The following is a 13,745-nucleotide window of genomic DNA, read 5'->3' on the forward strand; positions in this document are numbered from 1 at the left end:
GTCTAAATGTCCATTGATGGATGAATGGATAAAGAAGATAGCATATATATGTGCAATGGAATATGATTCAGCCTTTAAATAGAGGGATATCCTATCATTTGTGACAACATGGATGAACCTGACATTATGTTAAGTGAAATAAACCAGGAAGAGAAAGACGAACACTGCATACCACAAGGTATCACTTATATGTAGACTCTAAGTATATATGCATCCAACTGAAAAAAGTTGCCAATACTGGGGAAAAAGGAGAGGATGGTAAAAGGGTACACGTTTTCAGTTAAAAGATGAAAAAGGTTTGAGATTGAATGTATAACATGGTGACTATAGTTAATAACAGTGTATTATATAATTGAAATTTGCTGAGAATAGAACTTAAATATTTCACCAAAGGAAAAACACATAAATAATTGAGATGGTAGATGTGTTAATTAACTCAAATTGAGGGAATCCTTTCACAATAAACACGCATATTAAATTATCAAATTATCATATTGTTTACTTTAAGTATCTTACAGCTTTTTGTCAATTATATCTCAATAACACTAGAAAAATCTGTAATTAAAGTAAGTACCAGAAAATGCTCCCCACCCCACCCCCAAACCTTGTGTTCTGGGCATTATTGTTAATAGTGAGCTTTCTCATTCTGAAGAGACTACTTTGCATGATAAATTATATGGTCATCCAGACTAGAAAATAACTCCTGTTTTGTACATATCATGGATGTATACTCTTAACTCTATTGGTAATAAAGCTATAATTTATTGAGCATTCTATACCAGGGATATATCTTATTTACATTACTTTATTTAATCCAATAAACTATCATCTCTCATCCCTAAGAGAGATAATTTGTCAGATATTATCTTGCTGATAAGAGGTAGGAACAGAATATGAAGCCAGATCAATCTGATTCCATACCTTCTGTATTATGATCCTTCCTGTTCATCTCCGTGGATAGGTTCTTCTAAAAATTAACTGAAAATAGTTCCATTTCTGTCACTAATTTCTCTGGACCTTAGTTTCCTCATGTCTAAAAGGAAGAGATTGGCTATATAATTTCAGATGTTCCTTTTAAATCTAAAATCCTATGATCCTACATTAAGAAGCTGGTTTTATTACCATGGTTATCAAAGTGTTACGGTAGCCTGAATTTTGTCAAACACGGGAGGAACATACCAATTAAAAAGTATATGAATTCTTTCAAAAGCAACCACCGGGTGTTTTTTTTGAAAAGTTCAATTATTCTGTATAAAATGACAATATTTCTGTAAGGGCAGCACCATAGAGATAACTTCATATTGTTCAGTAATACCAAATACGGAGGTATAGTCCTTCTTTTTCTTTAATTCATTTTTTTTTTATTTTTAGCATAGTTTCCACCATCAAATGGATCTATAAAGCCTATTAAGAGCAATAGCAGTCACATGCTCTCATCTCATTCTTTTAGCTCTTTCTTTAAGCACTTATTCTCATATCTATAAATAACATGCTTACAGTTCTACTCTGTGATTTTTTAAAGCCAGTCTCTATGGGCTTCCTACTATGAAAATTAAGTACTAAATTCTCTCATGTTCTCCATGTTTCAAACCACTGTTTATGTGTGCATTCCACACTTCACACTTCTCACTCCCTTCCCAAAATATGTTTATAATTTAACTTTATTAGTTTAATATCCAAGGTTGATATTACGGTAAATAAGCACGTGAAGACCAGTCCTAATTTAGCGTTAATGTGTATCAGGATGGTGTTTCCCCTTCTGGAAGAACCTTGGTTTCCCAGACAATTATTTGCCTTGTAATTTGCTCAGCTATCTAAGAACTTATCACTAATTTGCTCTAAAATCTCTTGTGTTAATATCCACCTCCCCTTAATACATCAGATATTTTACCTACTTAATTTCTTTCTTCAAGAGTCGATGCTTTACCGACTGAGCCACCCAGGCGCCCCTACCTACTTAAATGGCTTGAGGGAACACTTTCTCCGGGGTTGTTAAGTCTCCAGTCTTGGCTGAAGGCTCTGAGGCTTCTGACTGAGGATCTTCCTCTCTCATCCTCTAGATACCTTTCTCCTCATTTTACATGGAATCTTCTTCCTAGGTCACATAGGTTTCTTTTTTTTCGTTTTTGGTTTACTTCCTTATTTGGGTGAAACATATCAACTAGTGACTTCCTAAGAAAAAAGGCAACGGAGATAATATTGAGATTAAATGTCTCAAAAATTTTTTTCTGTTATCAAATTTCATTGACTTTTGGTTTATATTTTGCAAACAATTTCCCTCAGGTTTTTGAAGAGGCTTTTTTATTTTCTCCTACTTGCCTGTGTTGTAAAGATGGCTGATGCCATTCTGATTCCTGGTCCTTTTCAAGTAACCTATATCTTTTTTCCTCTCTGGAAACTTTCAGGATCCTCTGTTTGTTGAACTTCAGTTTTCCAGAGTTTCCATTTGATGGGCTTTGGTACAGGGAGTACTGGGCACTAAGTGGCTTATTTCTACCTAGACAACATGTTCTACTATTTTGGGAAACTTTCTTAGATGATTTGATATTTCATGCTTGCCCTGTTCTTTTTATTCTTTTCAGAAGTATTGTTTTCCTCTAATTTTCTAAACTTCTCCCAACTATTTCTCATCAATTTTTCTATTTTCCAACTTTCAATTTTATGTTCCAACCTTTCAAACGAGTATTTGAAAAACATTTCTGAACACACACATGTATTTATAGCTTTTTTTTTTTTTTTAGCTCTCTGAACAATCCTTTTGTTTCATGGATTATTATAATGTCTTCTTTTATTTTTCTGAGTACATTAATAAATTATTTGAATTTTTTTTTTTATCCCTGAACTGTTTCTGTTTTCTCTACGTTCATTTCTACTTATTCTTTTTGTGCATTTTGGTCTGCCTTTCCGGTTAGCACATTCTTCAAATTAATGATCTCTAACTATTTGCTAGTATTTATGATTAGTGCACTAAGAAGAGAATTGAAAATGCTCGGGGCAGGAAGCAACTTATGGGCTGGCAAAGCCTCAGGGAAGATAATTTTCTCTCCTGCCTGTGAGGATAAAATTTATCTGTAAACATTATTTTTTTTAAGTTTATTTATTTATTCTGGAAAGAGAGAGTGGAGAGGGTCAGAGAGAAAGGGAGAGAGAGAGAATCCCAAGCAGTCTCCACACTGTCAGCGCAGAGCCCGACATGGGGCTTGAACTTACGAACTGTGAGATTATGACATGAGCCAAAACCAAGAGTCAGATGCTTAACCTACTGAATCACCCAGGGGCCCCTATCTGTAACATTGTAATGACCAAGAGAAGATGTAGGCCTTAGTATATGAACTTTCATGTTAATCCTCTATTTTTAATGGCAAATGTCCTTTTAAGTGAAAAATAGAAAAAAAGGGAATGTCTCTTACTTCCTGTTAGCTTTATTCAAATTATTCCTAACTTGTTAGGTATTTATGTAAAAGTTAAATACAAATGGCTTCTAGATAAGTGTATTCAACATACCAATAAAAAATATAAAGAAAATTCTAATTCGTCGATAAAAATGTAAAGGTATATGATAAAATGTATAATATAGTACATTACATACTATGTATTCATGTAGAACACCAAATCATACTTGAGAAAGTGTTCCAGTGAGAAGAGGGTTGGAGCTCAAGACAATCTCACATTTCTCCCAGGCATATGCTACCCATCATTCCATTTTGCAGCAAAGAGGACATTCAACATCTTCAGTCTTATTCTGGAGAATTAGAATTCCTTTCCATTATATTAATTCATATACTCTATTGTATTTGGGGAGCTATTGTTGGTTTCTTCATGATGATAGTGCAAAGTCTTTACTAAGAATTAGACGTTCTATTCTCTGCTATTTCATTTTGCATTAAGGATATAATATAAAAAAATCTGTGTCTATTACTATTAGTTCTTTTCTCATTATTTTTCAGTATTAAGACCAAAGATCAGCCCTCACATGAGAAGATTCCTATCCGTATAATCATTCCAAAATTTTCAGTTGAAGATTGAGCTTTCACATTTGATGCTCTCATCTCTTTAGATAAAATCCACAGGTTCTGTCATAGGATGTATGATGGGTGATGGACAGAAGGAGTTAAATTTTAAAAGCTTTTTCAATATAGGGCAGGGTGGTTTATAATGCATATAAATCTTGGGGCACCTGGGTGGCTCAGTCAGTTGAGCGACTGACTTCGGCTTAGGTCATGATCTCATGGTTTGTGAGTTTGAGCCCCGCACTGGGCTCTGTGCTGACAGCTCAGAGCCTGGAGCCTGCTTCTGATTCTGTGTCTCCCTCTCTCTCTGCCCCTCCCCCCACTCGTGCTCTGTCTCAGAAATAAATAAACATTAAAAAAATTATAATGCATATAAATCTTTATAAAGTGTTCTCCCTTGAGCCAGATGTGGATTTTGGCAATGCCTACTTCTATGCAGGTATCAGACCTCATAAAATCAAATATCATAAAATCCAGTAAGCCAAAAGTATTTCTATCTTCTCTAAATTACATGGAAATTTCGTATAATGCAGGGGTTAGGGAAAGCCATGTAGCAGTAACTTTTCCTTCAACAATCCATTGTGAATGTGGTACTCTAATACATATTTTCTGATTCTAACTAGTCTTAATAGAAGATACCTGAGCTGCAAACGTTTGTATTTTCACCATAGCACGTTGGGGTTTTAGAAAGCTTTGGCAAATGAAACAGCCACTCCTGACGGCATGTGGCACTTTGTCTTTAACCTTACCTTACAGAAAAAGGTTATGTTCAGTTATTCAGCAAAGTTCTCACCACTCATCCATGGACTTGCTCCCTTGCTTCCTTTAAACTGGCCAGGAGATTTTACTATGTATAAAAAAATAACCCAGCTTGTTTACTTCACCAGCTAATGCAACATAGCAAGGGAAGATCCAGCTGGTAGGTAAACAAGGACAACATTCTTTGTTCACTTCCCAAGTGGCCCAGGCTAAATTAATTCTCCTTTTTAAACCTTTGGATTGATATGGACTCCTACATTTTTGACAAGCTATCACTTGATACATCTTTTCTATCAATATGAGAAATTAAATGATCTGTGTTTACAACAGTATCACATGTCTCATTTTCATGTACTTGCCATGAATTAAAACCCATTATGGTCCAGGAAGAAGAACACCTAAACTATTACTACATACAAAACAACAACAATAACAACAACACATGTTGCTCATAAATGTTATTATCCAAAAAGCTCATCAGCAATATTCCTAAGAAAATAAGTTAAAACCCACTTTATATTGGTTCATATTGCAAGTTTAGGTGATGTTATTAACTAGACTGAACAATTTTAACACTGGGTTTATGATACTGATTTTGACACTTTAAGACAGGCTATAAAGGTAGTTTTTCTAATGTTTATTTATTTTTGAGGGGGGGGGGGAGTAGCAGAGAGAGAGGGGGACACAGAATGTGAAGCAGACTCCAGGCTCTGAGCTGTCGGGGGCTCGAACCCACAAACCATGAGATCGTGACCTGAGCTGAAGTCAGATATTTAACCAACGGAGCCACCCAGTTGCCCTGAGGCTATAAATGTATTATGCTTAATAACTTCTCCTGATAGAGGAATAGAGTGAGAAGGAATAAATAAGCAAACAAATAAAAGGGTGCATAGTTAAGTGAATGCAGTCTACTGTGATAGAAATCCTACAGATGAGTTAAGCTTGGGGAAAAAGATGCTTGTTCAATTTCCACAATACTTTGTTTCCTACTTTTGCAACAGATTTTTGCTTTAAGTTTATAAGTGACTGTTTTGGTAGTGGTATGGCGTAGACCAAATCTTCCCTCAGAAATTGCTTATTTTCTGTTTACTTTGATATTTAAAGACCCTTAAAGAAATGCACATTTTCCTTTAGTTTGTTTTTCAGATAGCACATTTCTAGAAATAAACGGAAGGATCCATTTATCCCTATGTCAAAGTGTATCTGACAGTCTATAATAGACTGTATTTATAAATATTCTAATTAATCATTTTTACATAAATGGATTTGCTCAAATATAAATAAGGTTAATTCAGTTACTTTTTCATCATTTTCCAATTATTATCATCAAAAAGCACTGATCAAAAATAAATTGCCACTTAACCTAGCTGTGGTTGCTATACACAGAATTCAATTAAATATTAAATATAGTTACTGGCTATAAATGACAAACTCTATGATAGGAATGTACAGTAAATCAGAAATGTGTATTGTAGTTTTCTAATGGCTTATCAATATAGGCAGGTTGTTTAGACCAGAGCACTTATCTTCCCATATGTAAACCAAATTTAAATACATTATTGAATGTTAAGTTTATATTCTTATTTCACATTTAACACAAAAATAACTCAGCCTCTAATCTATAGAGATTAGAGTGTCAGGGTTCATTTATCTCTCACATATATTTTCATAGGTAACAATGCTCTTAAAAAAAAAGAAGAAGAAGAAGAAAGAAGTCTTGGGGCACCTGCATGGCTCAGTTAAGCCTCAGACTTCAGCTCATGATCTCACAGTTCATGGGTTCAAGCCCCACGTCGGGTTCTGTGCTGACAGCTCAGAGCCTGGAGCCTGCTTCAGATTCCGTGTCTCCCTCTCTCTCTCTCTGCCCTTCCCCTGCTCGCTCTCTGGCTCTGTCTCTCTCTCAAAAATAAATAGACATTAAAAAAAAAGAGAGAAAGAGAGAGAGAGAGAAAGGGAAGTCTAAAACCAGAATACGATTGTGTGGAGTGGAAAGATTTTTAATTGAGCTCCTTTATTTTGAGATATCTCTACAAATCCTCTGCCAGCAACATCACCTAAAGAATTTTAGTCCAGAGATTTTCATAGCCATCAAGCCAATAGTATAAAGAGAAATTATTTTCCCAGAAAATAATTGAGTTCATAAAAATAATATAGAATGACAAAGACAAATAAAGCTCAAGGTGGGGACAGATTTTTAAATGAACATGAACTCAGAGAGGGAGTAATTTGATACATATGCTGGGAACCCCCAGAGAGAAACAGCAATGTGGAATTGCCATTAAGTTTCTGGGAATGTGGAAACTTTATTTCTCAGGCCAGGTTATGTGAAGCAAAGCCGAGTTCCCAAATGTGAAACTGTCTGGCAGGCAGAGTTTTATTTTTAAAAATTTTACAACTGTTGGTGAAAACTTCAGCCATTTGAAAACATCAGATAGATTTTTTTTTTTTAATCTGTAGCACAAGAACTGGTTTGTATCCATTCAACTTTGATGGTATCCAGAAAGTTAAAGAGAAACAAAGAGCTAGAAAACTCAGGGAAATATGTTTGCTTTTGACAGAAAAACAAACCATAAAAACCATTTGGGTTTTACATTTAAGTATATTGCAGTACTCTTCCTGACTAAGCAATAGAATGACATTCTCAGAATCAGAATGAGGTAGAATGGGCGACAAATGTCTTAACAAAACAATAAAATATCAGTGAACAACTTTGGCTGTAAATGTGCCATCTTTTTGAATGAATGTGCTAGTCTCCTTCCCCCCCATAACAAGTAGTTTTCCCTATTACAAAAATGAAGATACTTGCAAATGAACTGAAACTTTACTCTCACAGAAATGCAATCTTCATATTTCCCCATCGTATAGAAGAATTAACTGCGGAACGATATTTTAAAATAATATCCTGATCATATGATTGTTTCATTTTTAGGCTTTAAAAAGTATTATATAATTACAATGCCATTTGGTGATTTTTAACCCATTTTTATTTTTTTCCATATTTTTACTCAGCTTGCATTCATTTCTACTATTTCTCACATTAATTTTTTACATTTTAAATATACTAATTACAAACAATGTAACTAATATATTTTTAATGTTTTTTGTTATTTTTGAGAGCAAGAGAGAGCATGAGTGGGGAAGGGGTGGAGTGAGAGGGGGGCAGAGGATCCAAAGCAGGCTCTGCGCTGACAGCAGTGAGCCTGCTGTGGGGCTTGAATTCACAAACCACGAGATCACGACCTGAGCTGAAGTCCGACGCTCAACTGACTGAGCCACCCTAGTGCCCCATAACTAATGTTTTTAAAAACAATTCTCAGTATGGAAACTTTAGATATGCTAGTGAATAACAGAAGATTGCATTGACATCCAATGAACAAATAAGATGCACAGAATTTTAGAAATTACAGAGAATTTTTATCTTGAATCTATGTTTTGCATTTATAGTTTTATTTAAATGTCTGTATTGGTCTTTAGAACTAAAGGAATCAGGGGCACCTGGGTGGCTCAGTGGGTTAAGCGTCTGACTCTTGATTTCAGCTCAGGTCATGACCCCAGAGTCGTAGGATCAAGCCCTGTGTCTGGCTCTGTGCTGAGCATGGAACCTGCTTAGGATGCCCCCCAACTCCCCGCTTTGTCCCTCTCCCTCTGCTCCTTTCCCTTGCTTATACTCTCTTTCTCTCTCTCAAATTAATTAATTAGTTAATTAGAAATAAATAAATAAATAAATAAATAAATAAATAAGATTTGGGTTCTTTTCACAAAATCAATCAACAATATTAAGAGCCTCCACAAATAACAGACAATGATTGAGCTTTATATCATAGGACTCCCCAGGTTGTGCGTAAGTGGCCACCTTCACCTTTATGTCCAAGTTGAAATGCTCTAAGAGCTTCACTGCACAGGCCCAGGTGAAGTTTTTAAATGTTTCCAAAAGTCAGGAGTCAATTTCATTATCCATAGACCTGGCCAGCTTACCGCTCAGTTTTGTTACTGTTCCATTGGCACTACACAACTCAGGTCTGACTGGTCCACCAAGATGTTGCCTTGAAATAGCAGTTTCACTCCTAACCCCTCTGCCACCCACTGCTGTTGTTACTGCAGTTAGAATTCCACTCTATCGTTCTGAACTGGAAGGAAAGTGTCATTATCTATGACGGGTGAAGGGAGAAGATCTCGTAATAAGGTTCTTCAGGACAGAATTTTCACACGGTGAGTTCTGTGGGTTTTGCCCCCATCCGCTATAGCCAGCTAAGATGTCCTTCAGAGCCTGGACATCAACGAACTCTCTCTCATAGAGACTTTACCATGACAACTCTCCCTGGTCACCATTGTCAGAGTTCTCACTGCCATTATTACTGCTGCTGCTTGAGATATAAGGAGGGACCCTCTGAAGTTACAGTTGAGGATACAATGTATGCCAGGAGTTTCTTCATGGACCCTATTCCAGTTTTCACCTGCCTGTCACTTCACCCCAGGGCAAAGAGTTTATTACATTTTGTTCAATGTTTATAACGACTCTCCCTGGGAAGGGTAGTCCAATAGAAGGTATGATGAAATTACTGAAAAAAGGATCCCATATTGTACTTTGCATCTTCCTCCCCATTACCCTGTGGTACATATTCAAGAGATTGTGCCATATTCTGACTTAATGTGGGAAAATTCCTTTAGAACTAATAGCTTTATACAGATCCAAGATTTGCTTCCAAAATTTTTACATAAAGTGGTCTTTATCTCCTTTCTACTTTTGTAGTTCTTTGTTATTTCTGTTCAATGTGCTCTTTACATCTCATTAATTTTCACAGCTAGTTGCATTTTTCCACTATTAAGAGCTCTCCAACTTTTTTCTTTCCTGTTGTAATTCTTGATACATAGAGCATGAAAAAGACACACATACAAGAGTATGGAATGACCGCGTATATCCAAAGCTGGTATGTTTTACACTATTTCCAACTGTGTACAATAACTGCCTGTATTTCATATCATATACTATTGAAACATGAATGGTATAAATAAATAAGGAAATAAATAAATAATAGAATGCAATCTTAATTTTTTTCCATTGTTAGCATCCTCTTTGAGAAATTAAATATTTTATATTATGTGTATTATTTTGCATAGCTTAAAAATTCTGGGGGCGCCTGGGTGGCTCAGTCGGTTAAGCGTCCGACTTCAGCCAGGTCACGATCTCGCGGTCCGTGAGTTCGAGCCCCGCATCAGGCTCTGGGCTGATGGCTCGGAGTCTGGAGCCTGTTTCCGATTCTGTGTCTCCCTCTCTCTCTGCCCCTCCCCCGTTCATGCTCTGTGTCTCTCTGTCCCAAAAAAAAAAAAAAAAAAAAAAAAGGGGCGCCTGGGTGGCGCAGTCGGTTAAGCGTCCGACTTCAGCCAGGTCACGATCTCGCGGTCCGTGAGTTCGAGCCCCACGTCAGGCTCTGGGCTGTCCGTGAGTTCGAGCCCCGCGTCAGGCTCTGGGCTGTCCGTGAGTTCGAGCCCCGCGTCAGGCTCTGGGCTGATGACTCGGAGCCTGGAGCCTGTTTCCGATTCTGTGTCTCCCTCTCTCTCTGCCCCTCCCCCATTCATGCTCTGTCTCTCTCTGTCCCAAAAATAAATTAAAAACGTTGAAAAAAAAATTAAAAAAAAAAAAATTCTGTAACTTTATTTTTTTGCTTCTTTTCTATCAAAATTTTCTGCCAAAATTAGATGCCATGCTTTCTGTTTCTTTTCTTCTTTAGCTCTTTTCTTCTATTAACATAACTTACACATAACTTAAACATAATATTTGGTCAAATCACTGAATTTTGTGGGTTTTTTTTAAGTTTCATTGCAGTGTCTGTCCATGGTGTGTACCACTCAGATATCCCTTCAAAAGGACCTACTATTTCAGGAAAACTGGGAGTCTCCAGCTGTTGTACACCTTCAGATTCTCCATGGGGCTTAAGATGAGGCCAAACTTCATCCACCCTGTTGCCAATGACTGAGCATGTCAAGGGTACGAAAGATGGGCTCCTTCTGCCCAGTATTCCACCTCTATAATGAGAAATCATTTTCAGGATCTCTCTGTCAATTTTCTGAGAGTAGTTCTATAACATGAGCCCTTCCTATCTCTGCCTCCTCCTTTCTGTTTCCTTTTTCCCCCCTATAGATGTTAGACCTGCATCATGTTGTGAAGGCTCTTTCTACTACTCTTGATCACTCCGTCTTTAACCTCAACAGGATTTTACCACAATAAAGCTTACTTGTGTCTAATTATATCTTGATGTCTTATCAGATGCTGTGAACAGAGAACATTGGTACTGAGACTGGTTTAAGAAAAAAAGCGAAAAGATGGATTGGGGACTGGTTCTCTTGTTGCCTGGCTAGCAAGGAGAATCCAATCCAAAGAAAAATATGGAACAAAAAATGGTGACCAGTTGCTTAATATTTCACTGGCAGTAGCAGCGAATTGCCTTAGTGGAAGGTAATAACCTTGCTGGTAATGATCCAGTTAGTTGAATGATGGGAGTGAAAATGAGGATTAGGATTTGAACAATGTCGTAAGAACAATGGATTTAGATGATTATTCTTAAGTTACACTGATGCATTGCTGAGGGAAAATAGTAAAATGATGGACTCTGAACATGTACAGTGTAACAGTAAAAGACGACTTCATTTTGCATCTCCTGTCACAGAGATAGAAGTACAAAGTTTTGAGAGCCTCTTAGGATTCCAAAAACAACACATTCCACACTTAGTATTACTGTATTGGCCCATATATCAGGAGACTCAAAAGTTCTGAGGCTTGAGTGGGATCTGAATAGGAAAGGACTTCACAGCAGGTCCTGGCTACAATTTAAGCAGCCATTGGCCTGGATCACAGTATCTGGAAGAGTCTATGGAGATGGAGATTTTAGTGGCAAGGAGATACAAATATAATGTTTATAGCAAGGTCCAATGAGAAAATCATAATGTAGTTCCTTGGGGCTTGAGTTGAGTCCATGCAAGCTGTACTAGAAAATTATACACATTTCAAGAGATGGCTCTTGGGTGCTATCGAGCCCTGATAGAAAGAGAAGGTTGTCTATGGGACAAAAATTAAACATGTATCCGTCAGAGCTGGTTCTATCAGATGGATCCAGTCAAAAGTCAGACAGGGCTAGCAGTCTATCAGAAATGGGACATCAGGAACCAACTCAAGAAGGATAAGAGTAAGCAAATGAGCAGATAGCCCAAATTACTCAGATTTTATTCATACCTATCTTCCACCTCGTATCTGTGACCATATGGACTATACCTAAGACTAGCTTCTGGAGGAGGGAAAAGCCCAACTTGATTTATAGATAGGACATCTTGGTGTGTGGATTCAAACACAAATGGGTGGTGGCTATGTTACAACTATTTTCAGGAACTGCGCTGAAAGAAAGTAGACAGAGAAAATCTTCCCATAAGTAACTCTGCAAGCTCTTGCTGGAAGCAAAAGTAGCCCTGGGAAACACTACGTACAGAGTCTTATACTGTGGCCAATGACCTAGTCAGGTTGTCAGGGTCCTGGAAGGAAAAAAATTATAATATTAAATGAGTAAGTCTGGCAAGAAGACAGTGGGTGGATATATGGGATATATATAGGACAAAGTGGAATTATTTTTGTATCACACACTAATACCTACCAGAATGCAACCCTTATGGAAGAGGTACTGAAAAACCAAGAAGAAAAATGACTTAGTCAGTAGATGTTACAGATTTTGTCAGTGGCTAACCCCAGAACCAACTCAATGGGTACATAAACAGAGTAGACATAGTAGGAGAAGTGGAGACTATCCGTGGCCGAACAATATGTTCTCCTATGTACCCAACCCATGTTGACCATTGTCGCCTCCAGGTGTCTTGCCTCCCAGTAACAGAGACCAAAACAGAGCCCTGATATGTGATTATTTCTCAAGGAAACCAACTGACCACCTGGTGACAAGTTGACTGCATTGGACCCCTTCTGTCTTGGGAGGGCCAACAATACATCACCAATGAATAAGGGTTTTATATTCTTGCATGCAGAACCTCAACCTGCACTGCTAACTTGGGCTAATGGAATTCCTGGTCTATGAGTGTAGAACACCACAGGGCAGTGGGTAGTTCTGATCCATTTCTCAGCCTCTTCTTAGCCAGCTTTAAAATTCACCAAATGCTGACAAAGCGGAAACACTAACAGTGTAGAGTTCACTTCCATGTGCCTCCCCTCTCTTTAGGATCTTGCCCTTGAAATCTCTGCCACCTTGGCAGCCCTGAACTCAAATTGTTGTCTTTCCAGCCACTTGATATTTTCAGTTGTTTTGCTGGCTTCTGTGTCCCTTGTATATAGCCCTTTGGCTGTGTTTTCTTCTCATGCAGAGGTAAGTGTTGGCAAATGCCCTAAGAAGAAAAGCATCATTTGAAGAATGATGACTAATTTCTCCTCGGTTGCCTTCTCTTTAGAATCACAGCCTCTCTAGTCCTGGTTGTCTTGGCAGCTTCCAAATGCCTTCAAACAGAATATTGTGCTTCTAGGGGCGCCTGGGTGGCTCAGTTGGTTAAGCTTACGACTTCAGCTTGGGTCACGATCTCATGGTTCATGAGTTCAAGCCCAGCGTCAGGCTCTGTGCTGGCAGCTTGCAGCCTAGACCCTGCTTCAGATTCTGTCTATCCGTGTCTATCTCTCTCTTTCTCTCTCTCTCTCTCTCTCTCTCTTTCTCCCTCTCTGCCCCTCCTTGGCTTGTGCTCTATCTCAAAACTAAATAAACTTTAAAAAAAAAAAAAAAAAGAATATTGCGGTTCTTTACCAAATGTTCTGATTTTCCTTGGTGTGGGGAGTGCTTACAGTGCTACAAGATACTAATTTCTAGCTAGAAGTAGGATTGCTCTATTTGCACCTAAATAACACCCTAAGGGAAAAAATGTAAAAATTACTGTGGTACAGATTGACCATTTAGAAATGACGTTCATGATTTTTTACAATATCCCTTCATCAATGTT

At 37.6% G+C, this 13,745-nt stretch overlaps 2 long non-coding RNA genes across 2 annotated transcripts in view; one reads left to right on the top strand and one right to left on the bottom strand.

Moving 5' to 3' along the window:
- The window catches only part of LOC132693257 (uncharacterized), a 41,907-nt gene extending 32,885 nt beyond the window's left edge, over positions 1–9,022 (bottom strand). The window contains exon 1 of the long non-coding RNA XR_013554886.1: positions 8,745–9,022. This is a non-coding gene — a long non-coding RNA (uncharacterized LOC132693257). The remainder of the gene's footprint in view (positions 1–8,744) is intronic.
- Positions 9,023–9,150: 128 nt separating this feature from the next.
- On the top strand, positions 9,151–11,016 carry LOC132693256 (uncharacterized). The gene is made up of 3 exons (XR_009616682.3): positions 9,151–9,314; positions 9,642–9,697; positions 10,583–11,016. It is a non-coding gene; the product is annotated as an uncharacterized LOC132693256 (long non-coding RNA).
- The last annotated feature ends 2,729 nt before the right edge of the window (positions 11,017–13,745 follow it).

This window comes from Panthera onca, chromosome B1 (genome assembly GCF_046562875.1).
Source record: "Panthera onca isolate mPanOnc1 chromosome B1, mPanOnc1 haplotype 2, whole genome shotgun sequence".
Classification (NCBI taxonomy): Eukaryota; Metazoa; Chordata; class Mammalia; order Carnivora; family Felidae; genus Panthera; species Panthera onca.